This window comes from Vulpes vulpes, chromosome 2 (assembly GCF_048418805.1).
Source record: "Vulpes vulpes isolate BD-2025 chromosome 2, VulVul3, whole genome shotgun sequence".
Lineage (NCBI taxonomy): Eukaryota > Metazoa > Chordata > Mammalia > Carnivora > Canidae > Vulpes > Vulpes vulpes.
Window position 1 is genome coordinate 92,490,027 of NC_132781.1, and position 15,204 is coordinate 92,505,230.

At 41.6% G+C, this 15,204-nt stretch overlaps 1 pseudogene; it reads right to left on the minus strand.

Moving 5' to 3' along the window:
* Positions 1–12,413: 12,413 nt before the first annotated feature.
* LOC112921540 (small ribosomal subunit protein uS8-like) lies at positions 12,414–12,899 on the minus strand (annotated as a pseudogene).
* Positions 12,900–15,204: the final 2,305 nt, after the last annotated feature.

The window sequence follows — 15,204 nt, forward strand, 5'->3', positions numbered from 1 at the left end:
ATTTTTCAAGCATGCACATTGTGACACCTTTTTTTTTTTTTTGCAGGTGTCCTTGAAAATGCTAAAGTAGTCTAAAGTTCAATAACAGTCACAAGACTGATAGAGGGTCTGGCTCAAAAACAACAAAAAAGAAAAACTCGCTAACTTTGAAAACTCTGTCAACAGATTCAGTCTACTCTATGGAGTCCTCAGAGGGGATTAGCTGGAATAGCATAAGAATTTTCCTCATCTTTTCCTCTCAAGGCATTAAGGCTGAGACAGACCACATTTGTGACCAGAGTGCGCAGTGTGCAGGGAAACTGGGCTTGGATCTTGGATCTCAATCCAGTTATTCATTGCTTGGGCTGCAATTATAGACAACTCTTCCTGAGGGTTGACAAGGGTGGGGAGAATGTTCTGATGGAGGCATTTACTTCCTTGTGCCTGGGTCAAGGGCTCATAACTGTCTGTCTGTGGGGAGTGAAAAAACACTGTTCTCAGTAACTTGGGGTGGGGCAGTGGCTGGCTGTCTAAAGACTGGGTCCTGGGGAGTGCCCAAGCTTCTTCAATCTTAATTCACTAAAAAAGCAGTGGGGGTTGTCTTTCTGATGCAGAGCAAGACAGCCACACTTCATCTCTGCCTGTAACAGAATCTTGCCTGACAATTGTGTCAGGTAATAATGCTGGAGTGACTAACAATTGTGACCTCATTAAAAGAAAAAGGGGGGCACTTGGGTGGCTCAGTTGGTTGGGCATACAACTCTTGATTTTGGCTCAGGTCACAATCCTGGGGTCTTGAGATAGAGCACTCCCTTCGGGCTCTGCACTGGGCATGTAGCCTGCTTGGGATTCTCTCTCTCTTGCTTCCTCTGCTCCTTCCTCCAACCCGTGGCTCATCACCCCCACCTTAAAAAATAAATAAATAAAATTTTAAAAAGAGAAAGAAAGGATACTATTCCTACTGATTAGGGGGTGATAGCCCTGGCTTTGTCACAGTGAAGACAGGCATGGTTGGGTCTGTCACTCATTTATCTCTTTCTTGTTTTTAAATTGCCCGGAGAGGAGATTTATGAAAAACCTTTGTGACTCTTTCTCTCCAGCAGATCATTTGGTCCAACCTCCCTTCACAGCATGCACTCCAGGCTAATCGCCTTAGCAGTCAGACTAGATTACTGGAGATCTCATTTCTTTGAGCCATCTTTCTTTATAAAAGCAAATATTGTACAGTTTGGTTGCATTGTGTTCTCTGTTGTAAATTAACTTTAATTTTAAACATTTTTGTAGATGGAAGTTTGGGATGATTTAAAATAACAGCCACAGAAGTACTTCAGTGTGGACTTCTCAATTGTATGTCACTTTCACGTGCAGCAACTGCTGGCAAATCCCACCAGTTCCTAGTTAGGTCTGCAAGTTCACTCCTGGATCCTGACTTCTCTGCCATGCAACTGAAGTCCACACAACTTTTGTTGCTCTTAATTATTCTTACTGACATCCCTCCACCAATAAAATAGATAATAAGGGATATCTATAAATTCATGTGTTTATCAAAGGCTGTCACTTACTTTAGGACCTCATTTAAATGATCCATGTCTTAAGCTTCTCAGAGACAAGACCTAATAGTCCCTTAGTAAAGTTTTACCAATGGGCATACTAGAGGAAACTAATCCATACCTTTCTTTATAAAGTATATATATACACATATATGTGCATGTATATATTTGCATATACAAAAATGTAGTTTTATATTTATATGTAAATGAATATATTTTATATAAAATTATGTTTCCATATATGCAATATAAATTTATATTTGTATATAAATAAAACTATATATATATATTTAATATATATAAAAATATAATTTGTCACTAAATGGTATGTGTCCTTCCACAAGTCACTTAACCTCCCTCCCTAGCCTTATTTCCCTGATAGGGAAGCAGAAGTGAATTAGCTGAGTTTTCTCTCTTTTCTTTCTTTTTAATTAGCTGAGTTTTCTTATATTTTGTATCATATTTTCCTTGTACATCTCAGAAATTATTTTTTTAAAGATTTTATTTATTTATTAATGAGAAACACACAGAGAGAGGCAGAGACATAGGCAGATGGAGAAGCAGGCTCCCTGCCGGGAGCCCGGTGTGGGATCTATCCCAGGACCCTGGGATCATGCCAAGAGCCAAAGGCAGATGCTCAACCATTGAGCCACCCAGGTGCCCCTCAGAATTTTTCTGAAAAACAACTTCGAATTTGCATTTATTTTTCAGTGCATTCTAATATTTGAGTCAGCAAGAGTTATTTAAGTCAGCAAGAGTCAAAATTTGGAAAATGCAGATTCTTTTCCATTTTGAATTTTCCAAGATTATTTTCTTCCTTTAGTGAAGTCCTTTGGGAAGACTGTTCAAAGAAGGAGCTCAGCTAGGGCACAACACAAGCTCTGGTGTGCTCTTCGGCAGGGAGGTTGACTGAGGGGTTTTTACCCTTAGGGGTTTTGATCAGGAAAAGAGAGGCCACTCCGAAAGGACATTCTCTGGACTTTCTACAAGGAGATGGAAGCCCCTGGCTGCAGGCATCACTCCACTCGCTTGCTCCATGCTTCTCTAGTTCAAGGAGGGGGCTTTGTGAGGTGATGGTGACAGGCTGAAACTCTGAGGTCACATTTTTTGGGCATCTCACCAATAAGTCTCAAAGATGTTTCCTCATGATTGAACTAAAAACAAGACAGAACAAAGTCCAGCCACTGTACTCTTGAGCTTTCATGCGAATTGGATCAGGCAAGTCACAAAGGAAAGCAACAGATCATATTAAAATATCATTGAGGGACTCCTGGGTGGCTCATTGGGTTAAGGGAGAGGAAGTGCCTTCCTCTCGGTTCATGATCCTGTGGTCCTGGGATGGAGACCCCCGTGGGGCTCCTTGCTGAGCGGGGAGTCTACTTCTCCCTCTTCCCGTCAGCCACCCTGCTCATGTGCCTTCTGTCTCTCTCTCTCTGTCAAATAAATAAATAAATAAATAAATAAATAAATAAATAAATAAAATTTTAAAAAATATATATCATTGAGAAGAGTGACACTATCGAAAAGGCAGGAGTTTCCTACCATCTTACCCCACCAAGAATACTCACTCACAGTCACCACAGAGGAGAGTGCCTTATGAGGATCTGGGAGCCCAGTGGAGAGGTCCCAGCACACTGCCGAGATCTGAACACGTAAGAGAACAATGTCACTCTACCTGTGACTCCTCAGCCAAGTGTCGAGAAAGTGCTCTTCTGGTCAGCGATTTCTCCAGAAGGAGAAAGTGAGAGCGTGGGAGTGGGTGCCTGCTTCCCCCAGTGTCTGTGGCTCTGCCCATTCCCCATGTGGTATGCTGACGGGTGCTCAGAGAGGGGCTCCAGGCGCAGCAGCCACGGCTCTCGGAGGGAGGGCACCCAAAGACTAGAATGGGACTTGGTAGGGTTCCAGACCCACATGGGACTGGAATTCTACCAAGTGCTTTGCAGACTGAGTCATGAGGTCCGCCCACAAGTCGTGGGGGGCACCTTGCCTGCGGCTCCCCCACCGCTGCACAGAGCTAACTGCGGGCACCCCTGCCTGGAGGGCCCTGTGTGCCAGCCTGGGCTGATGATAATGAGGCTGACTGGGAGGCAGCTCAGAACTGTCCTAGAGAAAGCAACCAGATGCCAGCACCTAGCCAGACTTTGCAGAATCCAGAGAAGGCTTAGCATCTGAAGAATCCCCTCCCAAGAGGGAACAAAATGTGTGAAGCTGAAGTACCCATGGAAAAGGTCTGCACAGCCCTGGGATCCCTTACAAGATTTCTCTTTTGTAGCTGGTCAGTGAAACCTGGAGGAGGTGACTGCTTCTTCAAATGGGAAGACTTTGAAAAACAGGAAAAGCAAGGAAATACACCAAATATTAAAATAATTCACTTCAGAGAGAGCATGATAGACCTATACATCTAAAAAATATTTTGGCAAAATGAGATGGACAAGCCAAATCTACTCCTTTTTCCCTTGTGCCTGCCTGCATTCCTACCAGGACCATACTCTGCGGTTCTACTAGTCTAGCAGAGGCAGAAAGTTTTAGTGATGTGGGGGTTAAAAAGTTTAAATAACCTCAAGAATGGTCCCATGTAACAAAATTTTGTTGAACTTAATCAAGAGTCAGAGAAGGGTCTGCATTACTGACTGTTGTAATTGAAGTGAACAAATTGAAAGTTTTTTCACTCATCAGTAAAAAATATTTTTCCCAGTGACATGCCCTAGTAGACTAGATCTAAAGTTTTTTATTTTCAAGAACATTTTAAATAAGTCTCAAACATTTTAAAAAAATATTTTATTTATTTGAAAGAGAGAGAGAGCACGAGTGGGGTGAGGGGTAGAGGGAGAAGCAGACTCCCCACTGAGCAGAGAGCCCTGATGTGGGGCTCCATCAGGACCTGAGCTGAAGGCAGATGCTTAACCAACTGAGCCACTGAGGTATGCCTCAAACACATTTTTTTTTTCAAACACATTTTTTAAATGAAACTTTTCAGTTGGGAATAAGTGCAAAATCACCCCATATTTGACAACTTCTAGTTAAACTAGACTAGCTAGACTAAACCAGGGCTTGGCAAACTACAGCTAGTAGACTAAATCTGGCTTATCACCTGATATATGTAGCTCTTGAGCGGAGACTACAATTTTTAACTGATTGAGAAAAATAAAAAGAATATATTGTGACATGTGAAAATTCTATGAAATTCAAATTTCCATAAATGAATTTTTATTAGAACATGCAACAAATAAAATGTAATTTATGGATATTTGAGAACATTTATTAAAGTTTTGGGGCACCCGGCTGACTCAGACAGTGGAGCATGGGATTCTTGATCTCGGGGTCATGAGGTCAAGCCCCAAGCTGGGTATAGAGCTTACTTTAAAAAAAAATGAATGCATCAATTTCACTTTTTCCTACAAATGTGGTCACATGGATGTGTACATACTTATGTACAGGGATATTGCTTGCAGCATTATTTATAATGCTAAAACACGAAAACAGCCTAAGTGCTCATGAGTTGTGGTTCAGTCATACACACGAACATGATGTGGACAGTAAAAAGCACGGGAATGGATCCATAGGTATAGAATAATCCTCAGGTGTATTAGTTTCCTACTATTGTAGTAATGAAGGACTGAAAACTTAGTGGCCAAGCAACTTAATATAATGCACATATAGAAGTTAGAAGTTTAGAACCAGTCTCACTGGGCCAGAGTCAACGTGTTGGCAGTGCCGATTCCTTGTGGAGCCTCCAGGGAAGAATCCTTTCCTTTGTCTTTTCATCTCCTAAGGCTGCCTGTGTTCCTTGGCTCATAGCTCCTTCCTTGATCTTCAAATCTTTGGCTTCTGACCTCTACTTCTATCATCTGATCTTTTTCTCTGCCTCTCTCCTGTGTTAGGCCCCTTGAATAATCCAGGCTAATCCAGAACGATCTCTTCTCAGGATCTTTCATTCAATCATGTCTACAAAGTTCTGTTTGCCAAGTAAGGTTTACAGGGTCTGGAAATGAGCACGTGGGCATGTTTTGGAGCTATGACTTGGTCTTATAAACTAGAGTATACTTTTAGGCAAACATAACAAGGTACATAATGGCATGAATGGAACACTACCATTTGTGTTTTTAAAAAATGGGATAGGTATCTAATCTGTGTTCTTGTATATTCATAGATTATATCTGAAAGACACCTGGGAATCTGGAAACAGAATTTAGGGCTGGATGGGAGTCATGAATGGGATGAAAATTAGCCTTTTGCTATGTTTTACTTTTCAAATAGAATAGGCTTCTATACGAATTAAACCTTGGTTCTGGTCTCTTTCTTACTAAACCTTCACAAGAATTTCGATTGGTAGGTTCTTGTCAGATTTATCTTTTGGTTACTAACCTACGATAATAAGAGAGAAAGTAAAAGAAAGGTAGAAAAACCGGGACACCTGGGTGGCTCAGTGGTTGAGCATCTGCCTTTGGCTCAGGGCATGATCCCAGGGTTGAGGGATCGAGTCCCATATCGGGCTCCCTGCATGGAGCCTGCTTCTCCCTCTGCCTGTGTCTCTGCCTCTCTCTCTCTCTCCCTCTCTGTGTCTCTCATGAATAAAATAAATAAAATCTTTAAGAAAAAAAAAAAAGAAAGGTAGAACAACCAAGTTTAATGATAATCCTTGAACTGGCTTCCAGTACTGGGATAAGTGAACATTGATGTACCCTTCACCTTCAAGACTCCATGTGAGAGTCAAGTAAAACCGTGCCCCGTGGGGCTAATGAGGTTGACACTAGAGGAAAGTTGAAAGCTTGTTTTTCAGAGAACTGTTTCTCCCCAGCCAGCTATTGTGTGTCTTTTTTCAGACCTCACTAACAAATCCACTAGCTGTCTTTGCAGAAGCCTGAGCTCAAGGTCAACTGATAGGCTTCCAGCCTCTGAACAAGCAACGAAGGCCCTACATTCCTTCCGGAGATAAGGAACCCAAGACCACATCTGGTTTATACTGGCTCTTGGAGCATGCCCATAGCCCCTTCTTGTCCTAAAATAATCTCCTGACTCAGGGGCTGAATCTAGTCTCCTTGTGATGTGAGGTCTCCACCCAAAATGAACATGGGATGTCTGTCGCATCTATTCCTTATGAATCGCCATGTAGCCTCACCATTTTCATCACTGTGTTTATAATCTCTACCTCTGTGATTGTAAAAAACTTGTCTCTCCCCCTGTGGGGAGGCAGATTTGAGGCTCGCCCTCCAGTCTCCTTGTTTGGTTGTCTCTCTTTCCTTGCTACAAACCTGATGTCCAGTTGGCTGATTGATGTGTGATTGGCTTTGCTGCACGTTGGGCAGAGGGACATGGGTTGGGTTCCATGGCTGCTTTCCAGCACACGTATCCTCTGGGCAGTCAGTGCTCTTGGGCTCTTCAGCCCAACTTCTCTTTGCCAAGATTCATCAGAAGGCAATGAAAACTATCTCCTGAGCTCCAGCGAAGAGCACTCTGCTTTTCAAAATTCTTTGAGGAAACAGGCCAGAAACTTTTTCAAGTTCCCATTCCATTTTAAGATCTGTTTCTCAGAGAGTAGTATTGCTTCAGAGCTATGAGGACTTTGGAATCATTGGGCTCAAACTTCTTTTACAGATGAGAAAACAGATTGATATGGATGAGACGAGCTCACATTCAGTGCCAAGTGCAGCCATGAAACACAGTAAGTACTCACTGCATGTAGACGACAGGCCAGGCCATGGATGCGGCACAGAAATGAGAAGACATAGCCTGTCTCAAGGAGCTCCCAGTTACGAATTGCTGTCAAGAGGGGTGGACAAGGTGACCCAGTGCTAGAGGTAAATAAACACCCAGTCTCATGCAGTGCACAGGTCAGTGAATGAAGTGGGACAGGTGCTTTAGCATTTGCCAGGAGCTGGCATCCCAGGACAAGGGAGCAGAACAGCAGAAGAACACTTGGCATCTTGAGGGCTCTGTAGCTGTGGAGCCAGAAACTTCAAGGAGGAAAGTGGACAAGAAAGTTAAGAAGTAAATGGGGTAAGATCTTGTACATGCGTGGATTTTTTTTCAATTTTTTATTTTATTTAAAGATTTTATTTATTTATTCATGAAAGACACACAGAGAGAGGCAGAGACACAGAGAGGGAGAAACAGGCTCCCTGTGGGGAGCCCGATGTGAGACTCGATTCCAGGACCCTGGGATCATGACCTGTGCCAAAGGCAGACACTCAATCACTGAGCCACCCAGACGCCCCATATGTGTGGATTTTTTGTTCTTTACTGAAATTAGAAGTGTTGACAAACTTTCTGTAAAGAGCCACATACTAGATGTTTTAGGGTTGGCAGGCAGCATATATCCCTATATGCACATATTCCTTTTTGATTTTTATACAACCTATTAAACATGCAAAACCCATTTTTTTTAACATGAAGCCAAAAGTGGGGCTTGAACTCACAACCTAAGCTGAGATCAAATAACCAACTGAGCTGTCCAGTTGCCCCCACCTTGCAAAAACCATTCCTGCAAGCCAGATTTAGTCCACAGGTCATACATAGTTTGCTAACCTGCATAGGCAACGAGTAACCTTTGGAGATTTTTCTACCTTTTAAAAATTGAAGTATAGGGGCGCCAGGCTGGCTCAGTTAGTTGAGCATGTGACCCTTGATCTCAGGGTTGTGAGTTTGAGCCCATACTGGGCACAGAGCTTACTTACTCAGACAAAAAATAAATAAAAAATTAAAAATAAATACAAAAAAAATCCCCTCATCCATAAAAATTGAAGTATAATTAACATACAGTGTTATATTAATTTCAGATGTACCACCTACTGATTTAACCATTCTATACATGGTGCTCAACATGATGAGTGTAGTTTGAATCCTCTTCACCTATTTCCCCCATGCTCCCACCCACCTCCCCTCTGGTGATCATCAGTTTGTGCCCTATAGTTAAAAGTCTGGGTTTTTTCTTTTTTTTTCCTTTTTGATTTCTCTCTTTTTTTCTTTGTTCCTTTGTTTCATTTCTTAAATTCCATATATGAGTGAAATCATAAGATATTTGTCTTTCTCTGATGGACTTATTTCACTTAGCATTATATTCTTTTTTTTTATAATAAATTTATTTTTTATTGGTGTTCAATTTACCAACATACAGAATAACACCCAGTGGTCATCCCGTCAAGTGCTCCCTTCAGTGCCCATCACCCATTCACCCCCACCCCCCGCCCTCCTCCCCTTCCACCACCCCTAGTTCGTTTCCCAGAGTTAGGAGTCTTCATGTTCTGTCTCCCTTTCTGATATTTCCCACACATTTCTTCTCCCTTCCCTTATATTCCCTTTCACTATTATTTATATTCCCCAGATGAATGAGAACATACAATATTTGTCCTTCTCCGACTGACTTACTGCACTCAGCATAATACCCTCCAGTTCCATCCACGTCGAAGAAAATGGTGGGTATTTGTCGTTTCTAATGGCTGAGTAATAGCATTATATTCTCTAGATCCATCCATGTTGTTGCAAATGACAAGATTTCATTCATTCTTTTTTATGGATGAGAAATATTCCTTTATCTACATATACCACATCTTTCTCCATCCATCTATCGGTGGACACTTGGGTTGCTTCCATAACTTGGCTCTTGTCAATAATGCTGCAGTAAACATAGGGGCGCATATATTTTTTCAAATTAGTGTTTCATTTTCTTTGGGTAGCAGTGTGACGGCAGGCTCATAGGACAATTCAATTTTTAATATTTTGAGGAACCTCCGTGCTGTTTTCCACGATGGCTGTGCCAGCTTGCATTGCCACTGAAGACTTTTAAACAGGATACGACATGATCAGATTTGAGCATTGGAAAGAGAGCTCTGGTGACAGAGAGACTGGGGGCCATGGGGAGAGTTAGGTGGGAAAGGATATTTCAAAAAAGACCTATAAGGAGGCTAACCAGGATAGTCCAGGGAGAAATAATGAGGGCCAGAACCAGGGTGGCGGCGGTGATGTCACTTGTTGGCAGCTGGGTCGAATGCAGGCATGCAGGAATGAATGGATGTGGTGTTACTTTTCTCTCCTCCTCCTTCCCACAAGCTCCATGGGACACTCTTCTTGTCGGCTGGGGTGAGGGTGACAAGTGGTGGAGGGCTGCCATCAGCTCAGGCCCCCTCTGCCCAGGCACAGCGTCGCCCTGGAGGACAGTGCAAGCCCTCTGAGCGGGACACCCCCGTTCCCTGGAAGCCCCAGGAGCCGGGGCCAGGTCTCCTGCCTCCTGCTCAGGCGCACACTGGGCTACACTGACTCTGCTTTGCTTTGGGGTCAAAGAGTCTCATTCTCTCTTTGAATTAAGCATTTCCACAGAATTATCTTACTGCATCTGCCAGCACCACGTCTGGGTATTTATTCCAACTTTATTCTAATTGCCCAGAGGGCCTGTGTTATGCTTTTCTCTTCTTTTGTTTACGACCAAGGAGGGTTTCCTGTTTCAGGTGTAAAAGATCGGGCAAGAGTGAGGGGACCCTGGTAGGGTTTAAGTCCCCTCTTTTCCTTAGCTCGGTGCCGATTACATCGTCCCTTCTTGTGGGAACAGGGCTGCCTCCCAACAGACGATTTGTGTACATGCTCTTTGCATGTTTTCTGTCACTTAGATTCCCTATGCTATTTACTGACCCGTTTCCCTTTTATCCCAGGGACCATCTCTTCTCCCCTTATCTGTCTGTCCGGGTTTCTCTGAGTGCCTCTTTCATCTCTTCAGGGTTATCTTTCTCCCCCCAGGACATGGATACTTTTTTCAGGATTTTCTTGCCGTTCCCAGGGTAGAATTCGCGCCTCTTTTACCTCTGTCTCCTCCTCAAATGCTTTATCGCCATCTCTTGAATTATATCTCTAATAAGTGGCTCGTACATTCTGATTAGTATGTGTTTGCGAATGCTTCAAATACAGATGACCCCAGGAGAGATTTTCCGCTTTCCTTCTTTCCTGCTATTTCATTGGATAAAAATTCATTATGGGCTTTGGGGATATAAGGGCCCATATCAGCTTCAGCTGTACTGGAGAGGGGTGCAGGGCTCAGGATAGTGCACCTGGTCTTTGTTTAATGTGTCTTTATTTGGGGAATGAGTGCCCTCATTCATGTAACATGCACAGAGCAATGTTTCCAGCCGAGAATGTTCTCTCCTTATGCCATACCTGCTAATTTAGTCAAGGCTGGCCTATATTTTTCTTACTGTTCATGTACTTTATTATTGCTTCTATCATCTGTAGTTCATTTTATGAATCTATCCAAACACAGAAGTCGGATATTTCTATTTGGACCTTAAACTTTTCACCTGAGATGGTGCAGATATGGTGACAGACCTCTTACCTAGCCAGGTTAAGTTCCAGATTGGAACATTCTGGACTATGGTCCTCACCAGTAGCAGTGGTGACAGTGATGAGAATGGTGGCCTTAAGAGTTTTCAGTAACATTTATCCAGTGTTTACCATAGGCCAGATACTGTGCTAAGCTCTTCATTGGTGAAATTTGTTGTGTCCTCAAATCAGCCCTCTGAGTTACAGACTTTTATCCTGTCATTTTACAAATGAGGAAACAGACTTAGGGAGATTAAGGTATTTAACCCAGGACTGGATGATGGCACAAGCATTCACCTGTATTTATCAAGCCGCTTGTCACCAGTTTGGGTCATCTTATATACAGATGTGTTTCCTTGAGGCACCATCAAAAAATTTGTCAAGGTTAGGATTATCCATCACAAAGCTTGGTTTATTCCGTTTTGGGTTCTCAGCACCCACCCACCCAGGGGATGTAGTTTGGGATTTCCACTGTTGTGGGGATTCAGCTTCCCTTGGGTAAGGAGACACCGTATTCCCCAAGGTGAACCCTAAGCGCACCCAGCTCCAACGCCGACACTTCACCAGGAGACATAGTGCTCAGGGCCCATGATACCTTTAGGAAATGTTGCAATTTCTTTTAAGATCAGAAGAAAAAAAATAAATTTCTAGGTCAAAAAAAATCTTAATCTATAATTTAACTAATATATTTGTCCTTATACCAATGCAATCAAAAAAGACCATTTTGATTGATTGATTTATTGACTGAAGAAGAAACCCATGAAGGCAAAAATGCCAAAAATGCCATGAAAGTCACAGCATGGTCCTGCCAGCAAAGTCCTCCTGCAGAGCCCAAACGGGCTCTCCGGGCCTCCTAGCTTTTGCTTCTGTTCTCAGTTGTCTCCTCAGCACTGAAGGGAGAGAAGCATCTGGAGTCAGACCCTTTGCCTGGAGCACTTCAACCAGGCAGTTGCTTATCTCCTGGGAGGCTCCTTTTCCTCACAGATGAGGTGAGACTCCTGTCAATACGAGGATGGAATGCAACATTGCTAACCCGGAATAAGGGTTCAGTAGGTGTTAGCTCTCTTCCAGACGCCTCATAGTTGCAAAGGTCGCCAGAAGCCACATCTGAAATACAGGATCCACAGAGAAGTAGTATGTAGAAGGAAGAGGGGGTGAATAACCAAATGACATGATTAGAGCCACCCAAATAAAAAGGTATTTTATTTTCAACAGCACTGAACTCATGCCCTGAATTTTTGCCAGTAAGCTTTTGAAGTCTATGTGCAGTCCTGGTTTAGGACTGAGGAATTGGGTCTAGAAGCAGACTGCTTGGGTTGGAATTTGGTTCAATCACTTACATGCGATAGAACTTGGGTAGTATCCTCTACTTGGGTAGTAAGTAGACCTCTCTGGGCCTCGGTTTTCTCAACTGTGTAGTGGGAGTATGAACTGTAATTGCCCTTATCAAGTTGTTTTGAGGATTAAATGAGTTAAACAAGAGCTTCTAGAATGGAGCCCAGCATATATGGTATGAGCTCATAATATTAGTCATATTGTTGCTATTATTATGATTGATAAAGAAAATGAGCTTTTTTTTTTTTTTTTTGTCCATTGAGGCATTTTATTTGCTCGTATGAATTACATCCCTAGAAAAAGAATCCCAGGATTTTCCCTCCTGTGTGTTTTCGTCTTGCTTCTTCGTGGTCCATGATGCCAGGTGAGGTTGTCAGTACAATGAAACCAAACTGGCGGGATGGGAGCAGGTTATTCTGCCATTTTTCTAGATCTTTCAGTTGTACATCAAATCTGGGGCTGATCACTCCTCACTTCTTTAACCTGCCTGTGAGGTTCACAACAATTTTCCCAGCTCTGTGATCATCGATGATTTCAAATTTGCCAATGTAACCATGCTTCATCATCACAGTGAGAAGTCCGACGATGACTTTGGAGCATGGCCTGATAAGAACCCGGCGCTTGCCTCTCTTTTCAGCGTTGTTGATGCTCTTGAGAGCATCTGCCAGGACGTTCATGTGCACCATTGTGGCGGCTCGGAGAGATGGCGGAAAGAGGACGGGAGGGGCGAGCGCACGGAGTTATCGAAAATGAGCTTTTTTCAGAACTTGGGTTCTTACATCTTTCCCTCTGTATTTATCTATGATTCTTTGCTTTCCGTATCTGGTCATTTACTAATTACGTATGCAACACCACTCTCTCTGATAGCTTATTCTATTTTTAAAAATCTTTATTATCATTTTTTTTGCAATCCTTATCAAAATACCAATAGCATTTTTCAGACTAGAACAATAATCCTAAAATTTGTATGGAATCATAAAAGACCTGCATAGCCAAAGCAATCTTGAAAAAGCAAAACAAAACTGGAAGTAACACAATTCCAGATTTCAAGATAAGCTACAAAGTTGTAGTAACTGGAGTGCCTGGCTGGCTCGGTTGGTAGCACATGTGACTTTTGATCTCGGGGTGGTAAGTATAAGCCCAATATTGGGTGTAAAGATTACTTAAGAAATAAAAAAAATAGCAAAGTTGTAGTAATCAAAACAGTATGATACTGACACAAAAATGGACATATAAATCAATGGAACAGAGAACACAGAAATAAACCCACAATTATATGGTAAATTAATCTTTGACAAAAGTCCAAGTTGACAAAATAGGAAAAAGACAATCTCGTTAACAAATGGTGTTGGGAAAATTAGACAGCCACGTGCCAAAGAATGAAACCGGGCCACTTTTTTTTTTTTTTCACTTTCTTATACCATACATGAAAAATAAACTCAAAATGGATTAAGGACTTAAACATGAGACCTGAATTCACAAAAATCGTATAAGAGTACACAGGCAGTAATTTCTCTGACATCAAGGGAAACAAAAGCAAAAATAAACTATTGAAGCTACATCAAAAAAAAAAAGCTTCTGTCCAGCAAAGGTAATAACTAAAACTAAAAGACAGCTTATTGAATGGGAGAAGATATTTGCAAATGATATATCTGATAAAAGGTTAGTATCTAAAATATATAAGGAACTTATACAACTCAACACCAAAACCCTGAAAAAAACCCAAAACCAAAAACCCACTTAAAATATGGGGAGAAGACATGAACAGATATTTGTCCAAAGAAGACATCCAGATGACCAACGGACACATGAAAAGATGCTCAACATTGCTCATCATCAGGGAAATGCAAATCAAAACCACAATGAGATATCACCTCACATTTGTCAGAATGGCTAAAATAAATTTTAAAAAAAGAAGCAGCAGGTGTTGGCAAGGATCTATAGAGAAAGAAAGCCTGGTGCCCTCTTGTTGGGAATGCAAACTTGTGCAGCCACTGTGGGAGATAGCATGGAGATTCCTCAAAATAATAACAGACACATATATATGATGGAACTTTTCTCAGCCATAAAAAAAGAGTGAAACCTTGCCATTTGCAGCAACGTGGATGGTGCTAGACAGTATTATGCTAAGTGAAAAAAGTCAGAGAAAAACAAATACCATATGATTTCACACATATGTGGAATTTAAAAAACAAAACAATGAACGAAGAAAAGAGAGAAAAACTAAACCAAACCAAACCAAAAGACCCAGACTCAACTATAGAGAACAAAAGGATGGTTACCAGAGGGGAGGCGGGTGGGGATGGGTGAAACAGGTGAGGAGGATTAAGAGGACACTCATTTTGAGCACCGAGTAATGACGAAAATTGTTGAATTTACACACCTGAAATTGCACACCTGAAACTAACATCACACTGTGTTAACTATGCTGGGATTAAAAAGAGAAAAATATAAAAATTACTTAAAAAGTGTTATTACTACTTTTTAATTGAAGTATAACTGACATAATATTATTTTAGTTTTAGGTATATAACATAGTGGTTTGACAATTACATACATTATAAAATGCTCACCACAGTAAGTGTAATTATCATTGTCATAGCAAGTTATATGATATTATTGACTGTATTTCATATGCTGTACTTCTTGTCCTCATGACTTATTTATTTTATATTTGGAAGTTTGGACCTCTTAATCCCCTTCACCTCCTTTTCCAGGCTCCCCACTGGCAACGGAAGTTTGTTCTCTGTATTTATGAGTCTGTTTGTTTCTATTTGTTTGTTTTTTAGATTTTACATGCTAATGAAATACACGTTGTTTGACTTCTTTGTCTTATTCCACTTAGTATAATGCCCTCAGGCTCCATCCATGTCATAAATGGCAAGATCTCATTCGTTTTTACAGCTGAGGAATATTCCATTGTGTATATATGCCACATATCCACTCATCTATGGATGGACACTTTGGTTGCTTCCATGTCTCAGCGATTGTCCATAACGGTGCAATAAACACAGGAATCCAGATATCTAATTAGTGT